This window comes from Oryzias latipes, chromosome 24, assembly GCF_053564925.1.
Source record: "Oryzias latipes strain Hd-rR chromosome 24, Olatipes_Hd-rR_3.1".
In the NCBI taxonomy this organism is placed as follows: Eukaryota; Metazoa; Chordata; class Actinopteri; order Beloniformes; family Adrianichthyidae; genus Oryzias; species Oryzias latipes.
The window spans coordinates 15,156,495-15,169,072 of NC_136260.1; the positions used below are offsets into that span (position 1 = coordinate 15,156,495).

Consider the following 12,578-nt stretch of genomic DNA (forward strand, 5'->3'; position numbering starts at 1 on the left):
TAGAACAAAAATAATCCCCAGTTAATGAAGTGTAAAACCAGAAACGGAATTCAGAATGGGGTCTTGTGCTTTCTTTGAATTCAGATTTCTTTTTCAGCAGCCCTCTTGGTTTTGGGGCGTAGGAAAAGGCAAACAGCTAAGTGTTGACACAAGCCTTCACTGGGAGAGGTCTCTCTTGCCTTCTGGCAAATATTTACTTCAAAGTTCATTCTTGTGCCTTTTAGCAGTTAAACCCTGCAGTTCAATCAACCATCTATCACGCTGCTTACTGTTGGATAGTTACTGTTCGTCATTTTCAGAGTGCAATTTTTCTTCTCTCCATGGAAAACAATGGTTTGTTGTCACAAAAGCAGAGACTCAGCCAATCTTTAGCAGACAAAAAATATCAGAGTGGAAAAGAACTCATTTCTATAAACCAGAGGTGTCTAAACTTTTTACAAAGACAAGATTTGATGAGGTAGCTTAAATGTTACCATTAATTTGGTGTATTTATACTTGGTATTAAATGAATTTCATAGTGAAGGCAACGATCAAAATAAACTCCAAAGAAACCAACCCGTAGTTTTAATCCATTTGAATTGTAAATTATGGCAAAAATATTTGACAAAGTTTAAATTCAAAACAAATAACGTAAATATCAAACCCTCAAAGTTAAACACCTGTGGAATTTTAAAAACCTCCACACCAAAGGATGTGACACCAAAAGCTGCTTGTTTAACAATATCAGCGTCTGAGATATGCAAAAGGAAGCCATACAGCGATAAAGAAAATGTTTGTGCTTCTGAAATGAAAATCTAATTTTAAGTTTGGACTCGGGTGGAATGAGCGCCAATTGGAACGGGTGAGCTGGGGATGTACACCTTTTGTTGATCACTAACACTTTGATAACAATAATGCTATGACAAGATGACATCATGCCGCTTTGCTACGACAGAAACAGAAGGTTTTGTACTTTGAATAACATTTGAAAGAAAAGTGATTTATTTTAAAGCAAAAACGTACAATAACAAAAAAAATTTGCTTTAAAAACATCAGTCATGTCAAATTCAATATAAGTTTGATTGCATCTGGGATCTCCTGCAATATCAGAGAATGTGAGGCAATACCAAAGCAGTCTTCCCTGCTGTGTCATTGAGAAGCTCATCCGTGAAGTCATTCTTCTCTGGATGGCCTTCAAATAGTTTTCCCTGCAGCTTCATACATATTATTACACCAGGAGTTGTCTGTGTGTATTGATTAGACTTTGTGATGTGCTGGCGTGTTCTCCTCAGCCTCTGCTGCTGTTGTAAACGAGTTTCTGCATCGACCCTTCTGCTCCCAATCATCACGCTTAATCCATCAAGCGCAATGTATCGAGTCTTGACAAAGACAAGCATTTAAGGGTGCGTGGAGATGGTGACATCACAGAAAATGCATGTTTGTTCATGTTTATTGGACAGCTTCTTTACTTGTAATCAAAGGGAACTGACTGACTAGGACAGATGAAGGTATTTAGCAGAAATGGTTGCCTGTTTATTCAATTGAAATGAAGTCAGTAGCTTTTGGGCATTTTTACACAGGGACGCCATTCAGAGGGGTTTACAGAAACACACACACAAATAAAAAGGACCGCCTTAACAGAGTGTACAGAGAAAAAGTCTGGAAAGCTTTAAGCCTCAGACAATGTAGCTTTCTTTTGTTCAGCAGCCGAGTCTGCGCTGTCCATGGTGCTGAAACATCAGCTACTGAAAGTGGAGCGCAGGAAGAGCCGGCGCAATCACTGCTGCTGCTGCTGCCCACACGCAGCCAGGAGGAGTTACATAAGCAGTTGTTTTATTCAGAGTTTCAGCACACAGTCAGACCATCCTCTCCGCTGCTGACTTCAGCTGTATGTAAAATCAGCACTTCAGATGAACTTCAGCTGCAGACAGCTGGACAGTCTGCAGCTGTGTTCTGCATCTTCATGTTTCCATAATTGAAGGTTTTGGTGACTAGTTTTGAAGTATTAATGTTTCAATTTTAATTGATATCACTGTTAAACATCTGGTTTTGTGAAAATATATGAAGGACAACAGCTATGGATGGTAAACAGGAAGAATTCTGAAGCTAATTACAATATATTTTTTAATATAAATCAGATTTATTTGCATCATTTCGCAGGGGTGTGACTTATAGTGCACAACATATGATGTGTGAATATTAGTGCATAACTTCCTATTTATAGTAAATCCAACATAAAACTGAAAAAACCCTCAAGATATCAAATTTGGAACCAGAAATGTTGGATTTAGTTGGAAAATCCATGTGTGTACTCTAACTGAGGCTCAAATACACCTAAAGACAAATCAATGCTATAAAATCTGAACCAATTTGTTATCAAGTCAAATTAGCTAAACACATTACATATGGTTGGGGAAAGTATGAACTTCAGAAGTGGCCAACTGAAATTACTGAGGCTAAATTATAAGTAAGTTCAATATTAGTTGGAGAAAATAATAGTGAACTGGGACTAAAAATGCCATAATAGCTGTTTATAAATGCTATTATTAACAATAGCAAACTTGCTGTGGAAATTATTTTTTTACCAGACATCTATAAAAGTATATATATATTATACAAAATACTCTTTAATCATAAAAATGTGCAAATAATTTATAAAAGAGCAGGGAAACCAAACAAAACTTACTGTGGGCTAACAAGGTACATAGGCAAACAAGGCAGAAGACGGTCAGGGAAATGACAGTATGGACCAGCACAGAGGAAGGCAGAGACATGTCTTATATACAGACAGGACTGACAAGACAAAGGTGAAAAAAAGATCAGGGGAAATTGGAACCAGGGAAGTAAAACTTAAAAGCATGACATATGGGAAACTTTCAAAATAAAACTGGAAGCAGAACTCAAATGATGACAGGAAAAAATGGAAGCAAAACTAAGGCAAAAAACCCAAACCATGTCAAAGTCATTCTTTTTCATTATTTCATTTTTAACAGTAAATAATATATTTAATATAATCAGTTAAATCATATTAATCAAATTTGCACGTTTGCTTACTTTACATCTCGAAATATCTTTAAAAAAACTAAATTTAGGCCCAAAATATGGTCAAACTGTTAAGCGGGTTTTAATTTTCAAACTTGTCTTTTATTTTATAAAGGAATATTTTTTCAAAGATAAAAGATTAGAACAAACATTCTGACTGAACAAAATCCTAGGATTAACAGAAAAACTTAATTAGATAACAAAAATAATATTTTTCTCTGTGTATAAAAATAAAAGCCCTCAGACATCTGAATACATAATCTTGGAACACTTTTTACCATTTCGGTATCATAAGATAAATTTTTTTTATTAAGAAAATTCACCTCCCACAGCAGCATATTCATAATTTTTAAGACAAGAAAGAGTAGGTATTAAAATTAAAATTATTTTTTTTCTAAATAGATAGAACTGCCCAAACAACAAGCCCCCAGAAATAAGACAAAAATTGTTAAAATTTGAGCAATTTGCTTTAATTCCTTATAAAAAATAAAATCTGTCTGTGGGGTAAGAAAAAATGGTCTTACCAAGAATTTTTATTTGAAGTAAAACCTTTAACCCACGTAGACATGTTTTCTTAAACTTATATATTTTTCTCTATTGAAAATTTTAAAGATTTTATTTCTTTTTTCAGTTCTTAAGATTCAGTTTCAACAAGACTTATATTTGGGGTTTATTTTTAACATTTCAACATTTTTTGTAATTCTGGAAGAAAGTTGTCCCATTTTTCTATTAATTGTAATGTATCTTTGAGTTTTTATCCTCATTTTTTTACTTCTTTCATGTAGAAGCTGCATGTTAATCATTTTCTGCTTTACCCTTTTTTTTATTTCATAAAAATCATATTTGAAGACTTTACATAAAAGCTGGTTTGTCTTAGAAAGAAAAATGGGCTGAAGGTTTAAGAAATCATAAGGTCAACAATCCAAATCCAGGTTTAGGACATTTTTGCAAAATAGTGTCTAACTAAATGGGAAAACAGCTTTTTTCCTCTCAAACAGTCAAACATAATGCATCGCAGCTCTGCCCCAATCAAAAATGATTGTCTTTTTCTACGTCAATCTATTCTCTCCCTTTTCTGTGCCATATTGGCAAACTGAGGCGACGGTGGCGGTTTGATGTCCCTAAACAGCACTAATCAGACATCTGTAGGGAAGGATAAAGCACAGATTGGCTGTCGTTGCACAGCAGTTATCCACTGATAGGCCAAAACTCTCGCGCGGTCGGCTGATGAGCGCCAACACCTTTTTTGCACAGTCGAATGGTGCGGATGGGTGGCGGCTCGCCGAAGACCTGGCAACCACTCGGAGACTAGGTGCTCCCCGCCAAACAAACTGCCTGATAATTGGCTGCAGCCTCTGTGGACGGACCAATTGTCCGAGAGCTTAGACGGGCCCATAGCGCAGCCTGTTGGCTGTCTCTCCTTGAAAGTGCTTTCACACTGAGCTGTTAGATCCACAGCAAACAATACTTTTTAAGCCATAAGTCGGATTTACACGAGTCTATCTGCGGTGCGTCTCTGTTGTGTGGCATGTCCGTCTCACAAACATCAGTTAACTAACATTTTTTTATCTGCGTCTCTGCCCTCCCGGCTCCCAAAGGAGTGGTTTGTCCTGCCACCCCTGTGTCAAGTAGTTCATCCAAAACTTTAGCAATCAGGCCCATGCCCCCTCCCTTCTCAATGAGTTCTTGTAAAATACATGTTTTTGGGGTCAAAAATGATGTTATGTTTTTGCACTTTCAAAATTAAACTTTGGTCGTCCATGGCAAAGATGGACGCCGGTGTTATCCGCGTTGATGACGTATTATCACGTGGGCTTGTCACCTTAAATATAAGATAACATTTTATATATATTTTTTAAAAAAATACAACGGAAGATCCTGACCTGTTTTAATTTCTCTGACCAAATGCCGCAAAATTGATGTGTCAACAGACTGGAAATTGAAGTCCTCTGTAAAGCTTCCGCAGACTGCATCGCATGCCTTAGTCACAACCGTCCTTACAAGTGGATACGTCTGCAGGAAAAATGAGCACGCAGGTGGCCTGCACAAAATTTAAAGTTTGTAGAGCGCTCGGCAAGCCCATAGGGCAAAAATGTTAAAGAACTTTTTCCTACGGGCAAACTGTGGGTGACACGTCATTGAGAACACCACACGTGAGGGTAGGTAAGGGTGAAGTAGGTGAGATGCAGGCAGGTCAAACTTTTTATTTTTTCAACCTCCCCAAATTCGGCGCACTGTGACTGTGATCACTTTTTAGTGATGTTCAAGTAATAAGTGCATGCTCTCTACAGCAGCTTGACAGTTACAATTTACTAACATCTACAGTGCGGTGAACTGCAAGACACACCTGCACTTCCTTTAAGATGCAGCCCCTCCTCTCAACGATCCTCCACAGGTTTGGGCAACCCAAAAACGTGCAGCCCCTGCATGGGTCAACCCCTCTGCAGATGACGAAACTTTGTCTGGATCCCCACAATCAGTCTTACAGATTGGCCATGGGCCATGGATTTTTTAAAACCACCCCTGACCTTTTACAACATTAGCTATACAGTCACACATGTAACATTAACATGAGTTTGCAACCTTTCTTTCACTAACATTTACACGTGTAAACCAGCAGATGGTGGTAACAGAGCAAAATTATCTGAGCATATGGCAAAACAGGAAAGCACAGATCCATGTCTTTCCCTTCAAAACTCGAGATTAAGTCAACACTCCAATTTTAACATTCTAATAGGCTAATGGGAAATAGAAAATACAACAAATAACTTGATGCATGATAACTGTTAGATGAAGTTTCATTGTATGTAGAGTAAATTCTTTCCTTCCATGTTCCAGTAATTTCATTTGTGTAGGGACACAATGAGAAAAGTAAATCGCAGACGGCAGCGCTGTTGTCTGCAAAGGCGCAGCGCCACACAAAGCTGATGCGATTATGCAAAACAACTGCAAACGACAAGTATGGGACGGCAGAAGGCATTTATGGTGTCAACACAGCACACGTATACCACAGAGAGGAGGAAGAAAGGAAACAAAAATGTGCTAAAGTCATGCAAAACAAGACAGTATACACTGTTTTATGTTAAAGATCCGCTCCAATGAAAATTGTGTTTTTGTTGTAGCATTTTTTTGATGATGAAGGAAATAAAGAAAATCAAGCTTAAAATTGCAACTAATGGTCCTGCCCACTACTAAAAGGCACATTTCTTATGAACTCCTGCCGCTCTGCAGAAACTATGTCCCAGAAAATGAAAGTTTTTTTTAATTTGGTTCAAAACTGCTTAATCACGATTAAAAGACCACTGGGAAGTCTTTTAGAATAGATCAAAAGATGATCGAAGTGGGTCTTTGAGTCCTAACACCTCAAGTCCAAATCATTTTAAAGTCTACAACTGTGGGCTTTGACATGCATAACAGTTTACTGAACGAAATTGACAGTAGCCCAGAGAGTTCAGTGCACTGCAAATTACACAAATAGCAAATGGTTAAATAAAAAGACTCTTGAGCTTTCTCACATGTTCTTCCTTACATACTTTTTGGAGTGCAACATTCAAAACGGCCTCATAAAGAGCTCCATGTGTCACCAATCACACCATTATCCTCTGAATGGACTCTGCAAACTGGCTGAGACCTGATCAATTGCATAATTACAGTAATGCCTTCGGAGGCTTCTGTACGCCTGTAATTCACACCACTTTCGATACTATTCAGCGACTTTTTCCCTGCTTGCAATGGAATATTGTAATGTTCGCTCTCTGCACTGATGCGGGTCAGAGTGGAAATGAATTAGAAAGCAAAGAAATAGCAGATATCACTGGCTTCTGCCCACCACTGTCGGACAACGAGGTTTCACAGTGCAGACAAAAATGAAATAAAAAAACAACAACAACACATCACTTCATTTTGGTGCTCAGCAAGAAAGAGCAAAAATTCCATTTGTTCTCCGTCATGCTCCATCACAGATCCCACTCCTGAAAGTGGTGAACTACACATCAGAAGACATCCATCATGTGAGGACGTATATATACTGGTAATTATATGTTGGCAGAGCCAAGAAATAACTAAATGATTGTGTTGACCTGAGGCCCTGACTCAGACCAAAGCTGGTTTTTAGATAGTGTAAACACAGCAAAGCAGAAGCTGTTGACATTGGAGAGGTACTATTTCTCAGTAATGGAACCTGAAACTGAGACTCTCACAAACATCTTACTGCCCAGAAGACAATTTCCTAAATGTACACAGTCCCGCTGACTCGCTTTAACACTGAACAACTATTTGGAGACATTAAATACTAGTAACGCACACACAAAAAAAGGTTAAAGATAATGCTGTTGCAATCAATAAAGATAAATGTATCGGACTCATCATTATTGTTTGATACCAACAGCAGTCTACACGTCAAGGCACGTTTGAAACTCTTAATGTCAAAGTTCTTTTTCTAAAAATTGTCGACTTGACCAATCAGCAGCTGCATGCACTTCATCTCCCAAGATGCATTGGGTTAAAGTGACAACGTCTCAGCGCACAATGAATCTTTGTTGTTAAACGTCTTGAAATCACAACGAGCAAGCATCACACAGTTTTTAAATCTTTTAACTAAACTTTTATTACATCTTTTAGAAAAAAAAGCTGCAACTTCCAGGTTTTTCTGCCACAATTATCACAAAAATGTATGTGAGATTGTGGAGGGACTATAGATCAATACAGACTACGAGTTTTTCCTTCTTTTTTTTTGGATGCTGGTGTGCCGCGGGATTTTTGTCAAGGTTAAAGTGTGCCGTGGCTCAACAAAGGTTGAAAAACACTGAAACTAACTATTCCAACAAGCTTGTTGCCCATTTTCCAAGGAAGGCCAATTTTGGTGACGCAACGATGGCGACAACCACAAAGCGGCAAAGCTTAACCATCTCTTTGAACAATCACCAGATGGGGCAAAAAAAAAAAGCTGATTTCTGTGACTCATTCTTTGATTTTTAGGGTTTTTCTCGTGGAGCAGTTATTTGTGGCTTTGTAGTCATATTAAATTGTCACAGGTTGCGTTGCAGGACTAATTTCATTAAGCTGCACACTCCAGTGGCAAGCAAAGTGGATTTGTGATGCTGCAAAGCTCGAGATGAAACTTAAATTACATTATTTATCCTGCAGAACGGAGGGAAAAAACAAATCAAAAGAGAAGCACAGAAGTTTTCAAGGATCTCCTTGAAGATACAAAGATGGACTGACAGCAGATCAACAAAACAAGACAGAACAGGAGATAACACAGGTGGAAATCGACCACGAATAACAAAGACATGAAGCAAACCGGATCTGCAACCCCAAGGACAAAATATTCTGAAGAAAACTGGAACTGAAAATGTAAACTCTTGACAACATTGTGCTTTTATGAAGAGGTAAAAGGTGATGCTAGACTTGGTCATGTACTGCCCTTCAGCTCTTTATATATGAATGTTTTTTTGAATTTGTTTTCCTCCAGTTGCAAAGGAATAAAAACTATATTTTTTCTATTTCAAATGTAGTTCTGAAGCAGCATTAGAAATGAAGTTCTAGTGAACGGAGAGGCCATACATCACTGAGCATTACTGTGCTGAGCTGCGACTCTAAACACAAATTAGATTACATGTGCACTAGTGCAGATCAACCGAGTAGGACAGGCACAGCTTTAAGTGCAGCACATACACAAAGACCAACACACGGTTTATATGTTCTCTGTGCTTCAGAACAAACAATTTAAAATGGGCTAATGTTTGCAGTTTTGTCAGAGAGTCAAGACATCTGGCAGATATTAATAACACTCGCTGGGACTTTTGCTTGCAGTACCTCAAATGACCGCTGGAGACTGGTTTCATGCAGGCCTAATTTTTCCTACTGAAAAAAAATTCAACTTCTCACCAAGTATAAATATATATATATTATTTTAAACTTACCAATTTTCTACTCTGCAAGTCACTCCATAATTTAAGTCACAACAGCCAAAACGTTTATAATAAAGAGAAAAAAAAACACATCAGTCGGACTTTTGGGGGAACCTAATTTAAAAAGTATGGAACCAAGAACAGACATCTTATCTTGAAAGTCAATTGATTTGAATGGAATTAAGAAAATGTAGGCGGATATGTTCTCCCTAAGACATTAATGCTACGTCGTACTTACAAAAAGCTTAGACAACTAATTAAATAAGTTGGTATGTTAGCGCAACACATTAACACTTATTCGAAAGACTATAGCATAAAAACATGCTAACAAGTCAACTAAAACTCTCAATATGACTCTTAATCACTAAATCTGTTGAATTAGGGGCGGCCGTGGTGCAGCGGTAGGGCGGTTGACCCATGATCGTAAGGTTGCAGGTCGAATTCCCGCCTTGCACGCCCATGAGTCAAAGTGGGCAAGACACTGAACCCCGCCTTGCCACTGGTGGTAGGCGGGCGCCTGTGTTTGGCAGTGGAGCGGCCACCAGTGTGTGAATGTGTGTGTGACTGGGTGAATGGGTCTGTGACTGTAAAAGCGCTTTGTCGTTGTAGGAAGAAAGGCACTATACAAGTATACGCCATTTACCATTTGAATTATTCCTCAGTGGTGTCGCTTCTCAACTCCAATGACCAGAACGGGGCAGTACTTCTTTTGCATATCTTTCATCTGACTTAGCCTTTCTGCTACATACTCCAAGTACCTAATTACAATTAGGTTCTTGGAGATGATTTTGTTTTGGGGCATTTTTCCTCCGTCTCTATACGTTAAAAGTGATGTTGAAATTTGACGTGGCTTATCAATGGTATAAGAGTAGCGGATACAGATGTGTAGGCCTACAGTCCTCTGTGTAGGGCAACAACTCCTCTCAGTTGGAAAATAGTGAACAGTTCTCCGTCACTGATCCCTTCCACATTAGGATTATTCATCTTTAATCTCTTTAGCTGTGACCCTGCCTGGCAACAATGGACAGCTAAAATGTAATTGGTTAAATGCTCCAAAATGAAAATATGTCTGTCTGGAAGCAGCACAACCATCATGAACATAATAAAAGGAAATGGACAGGCCATTTGGAATGATTTAATGTGTACGCATGGACAAAATATAATTGCACGAGTCAGATATTTTTTTAGACCTTTAGAGAAGGCCCTGACGACCCACCACTGGCACACTTAAACTCTGCACTGAGTGAAGCTCAGTGCGAAGTATTGTTTGTGCCATTCATTACCGAGTGTTTTATTTTGACCTGATCTTGTGTCTACTGACCCTGTGTCTGAATCCGTTTGCTTGCCGCCTGCTCAGCCTCTCGTCTGGATCCTGACTACCCCATCTCTCCTTTGATGCTCTCATGCCTGTTATTGACTCCTGCTTGCCTGACCCTGATTTAGCTTTGTAGAATTTTAGCTGAGCTAATAAACCTGCTGCAATTGGAACCAGTTGTCCGCCTGTTTTGTGACAGCTGTGTGATGCTTTGAGACCTCCTGTGGTGCAAACTCTGAAGCCAGTTCCTTCCAACAACCACATTGCCATTGCCATCCGTCTGACTCATTTGGTTTGAAAAAACTGTTTCCCTTACAGTTTTGCCAATGTCCCTAAAGTTCCCCTTTTTTTGAATGTCCAAAAAATGGCAAAATTGTAGGTGTTATGAAAGCCACCGTACAGGTACTCATGGTCTACACGAGCGGTTTTGGTAGCTGCACGTTTACTGAAGACTTTGGGTGCCAAAATACATTTAAAGCAAAGGAAAGAAGATCTGCAAAGTACTGAGTACTGATAGGAAAACTTGTAGCCACACTGCATTCTGTCTCAAAACTGTTAAAAAGTCTGCAATAACTAACAGTTTCCCCAAAATTCTGCACATTTTAGAGGAAGACAAATAATTCATTCATTGTGTTTATTGCATTTTGTTAACCTGCTCTTTTATTAAAATATTAAAGATTTTAACACTGTTCGTACTCCAAGAATCTCAAAAAGGATGTTTCCCCTAGATATTTTTTTAAGCTCTATTTTTTTTTAAAATAGAGCATTAAATAATTACATTTACTGATGTCTATCTCTGCAGATTTGTCTTCATGGAATGGAGGAATACTTACTTTGACTTTACTCGTTTATTTCTGTAAGTTACTCATAAATCTTTGTTTCCCTGGTTGTACAAACCATCGGCTTATTTTTATATTTTTGACAGCAGTGTGAGTGTTGTTGCTTTTGTTTGCTTTTATTTGATGTTATTAGAGCTCAGATTTGTGCACAATTAGGACATGATTGCATTGGCAGGTGGGCGGATTCACATGTAACTGGATGCCTTTGTCTTGGCTTTAATTAAACAAAATGTTGATTGGTGGTTGTTACATTTTCTGAACTGCATGAACCTCAAATGACCTTATTTTCTGTTAACAGTGTATTACAATCCAACTTTGCTTCGGCAAGAAGACACCTGTCAGAAGTTAGAACTCTGTCTCCCCCTCTGGTCCTCAGTGGGAACCATCTTCAAAGTTCTGAGTGCACCTCAACAGTTTCTGGATGCCACACACCTGACTCTTATATAAATTCTCTCACACTTTACTTAAGCACTCCACTGATCCTCACTCAGTGCAAAGTATTGTTTGTCTCACTCTGCCTGCATTACAGAGAGTTATATCCAGACCTGATCTTCTGATTTCCTGACCCTGTTTTGTCTTTGACACCGTTTGCCTCCCCTGAATCTCGCCTGGATACTGACTGTTCTAGTATCCTCTCTGATGCTCCCAGGCTCGTTATTGACCCCCGCCTACCTGACCCTGATTTAGCTTTGTGGACTTTTAGCTGAGCTAATAAACCTTCTGCAATTAGAACCAGCCGTCTGTCTGTTTTGTGACAACATCCAGATCATCTTGATTCTTGTATAGCCCTACCACTAAACTTCTTGTTTTAAGGACTAAGGGATTGGTTTTATCTTGTTAGTTTAGTTGGAAAATTTATCTTATAGACACATATAAGCCATGTGTTAGAGTCAATTTCCCCATGTTGGAGTCAAAAGTGGCCTATTTTCTTTGAGCTATAGGCTGCACACGTAAAATCTACAATAAATACTAAAATAGTGACAGACAAATTCCAACTAATGCTTCCACACAAACTGGATCAAAGGTGCTAAATCCTCGGACATTATGAGAACGCTTAACCTCTGTCCAAAATTAATTGACTGTTTTAGCCTCAAACCTGCTGATGAAAGCTGAATAAAATACAATAAAAGCCCGGAGAACATTGGTGCCACGGCACTGCAGGAGAAAGCACAACACTACTGGTGGCTCTTAAACCTATGATGAAGTAACCGTATTTTCTGCACTATATGGCACACTGAATTATAAGCACATTTAGCTAGACAAAAGAGTCAGAGAAATTAAGTTGTTTTTTTCCTCTAAAATTATTCATATTCTTTATCAAATGTAAATTGACTTATGCTTGTTTGAGCTGTGAAGTTTTCATGAATCAAAATCATTAAACATTTTAGGCTACAACCCAATCAACTGCTTTTTTAGAATGTATGCTGAGTTCTCCGTCACTGATCCCCTCCACATTAGGATTATTCCTCTTTAATCTCTTGATTAAACATG

At 38.5% G+C, this 12,578-nt stretch overlaps 1 protein-coding gene across 4 annotated transcripts in view; it reads right to left on the minus strand.

Annotated features, from left to right (window-relative positions):
• Positions 1-12,578, minus strand: part of mdga2a (MAM domain containing glycosylphosphatidylinositol anchor 2a) — a 226,889-nt gene that overhangs the window by 156,777 nt on the left and 57,534 nt on the right. The gene's annotated exons all lie outside the window — the stretch shown is intronic.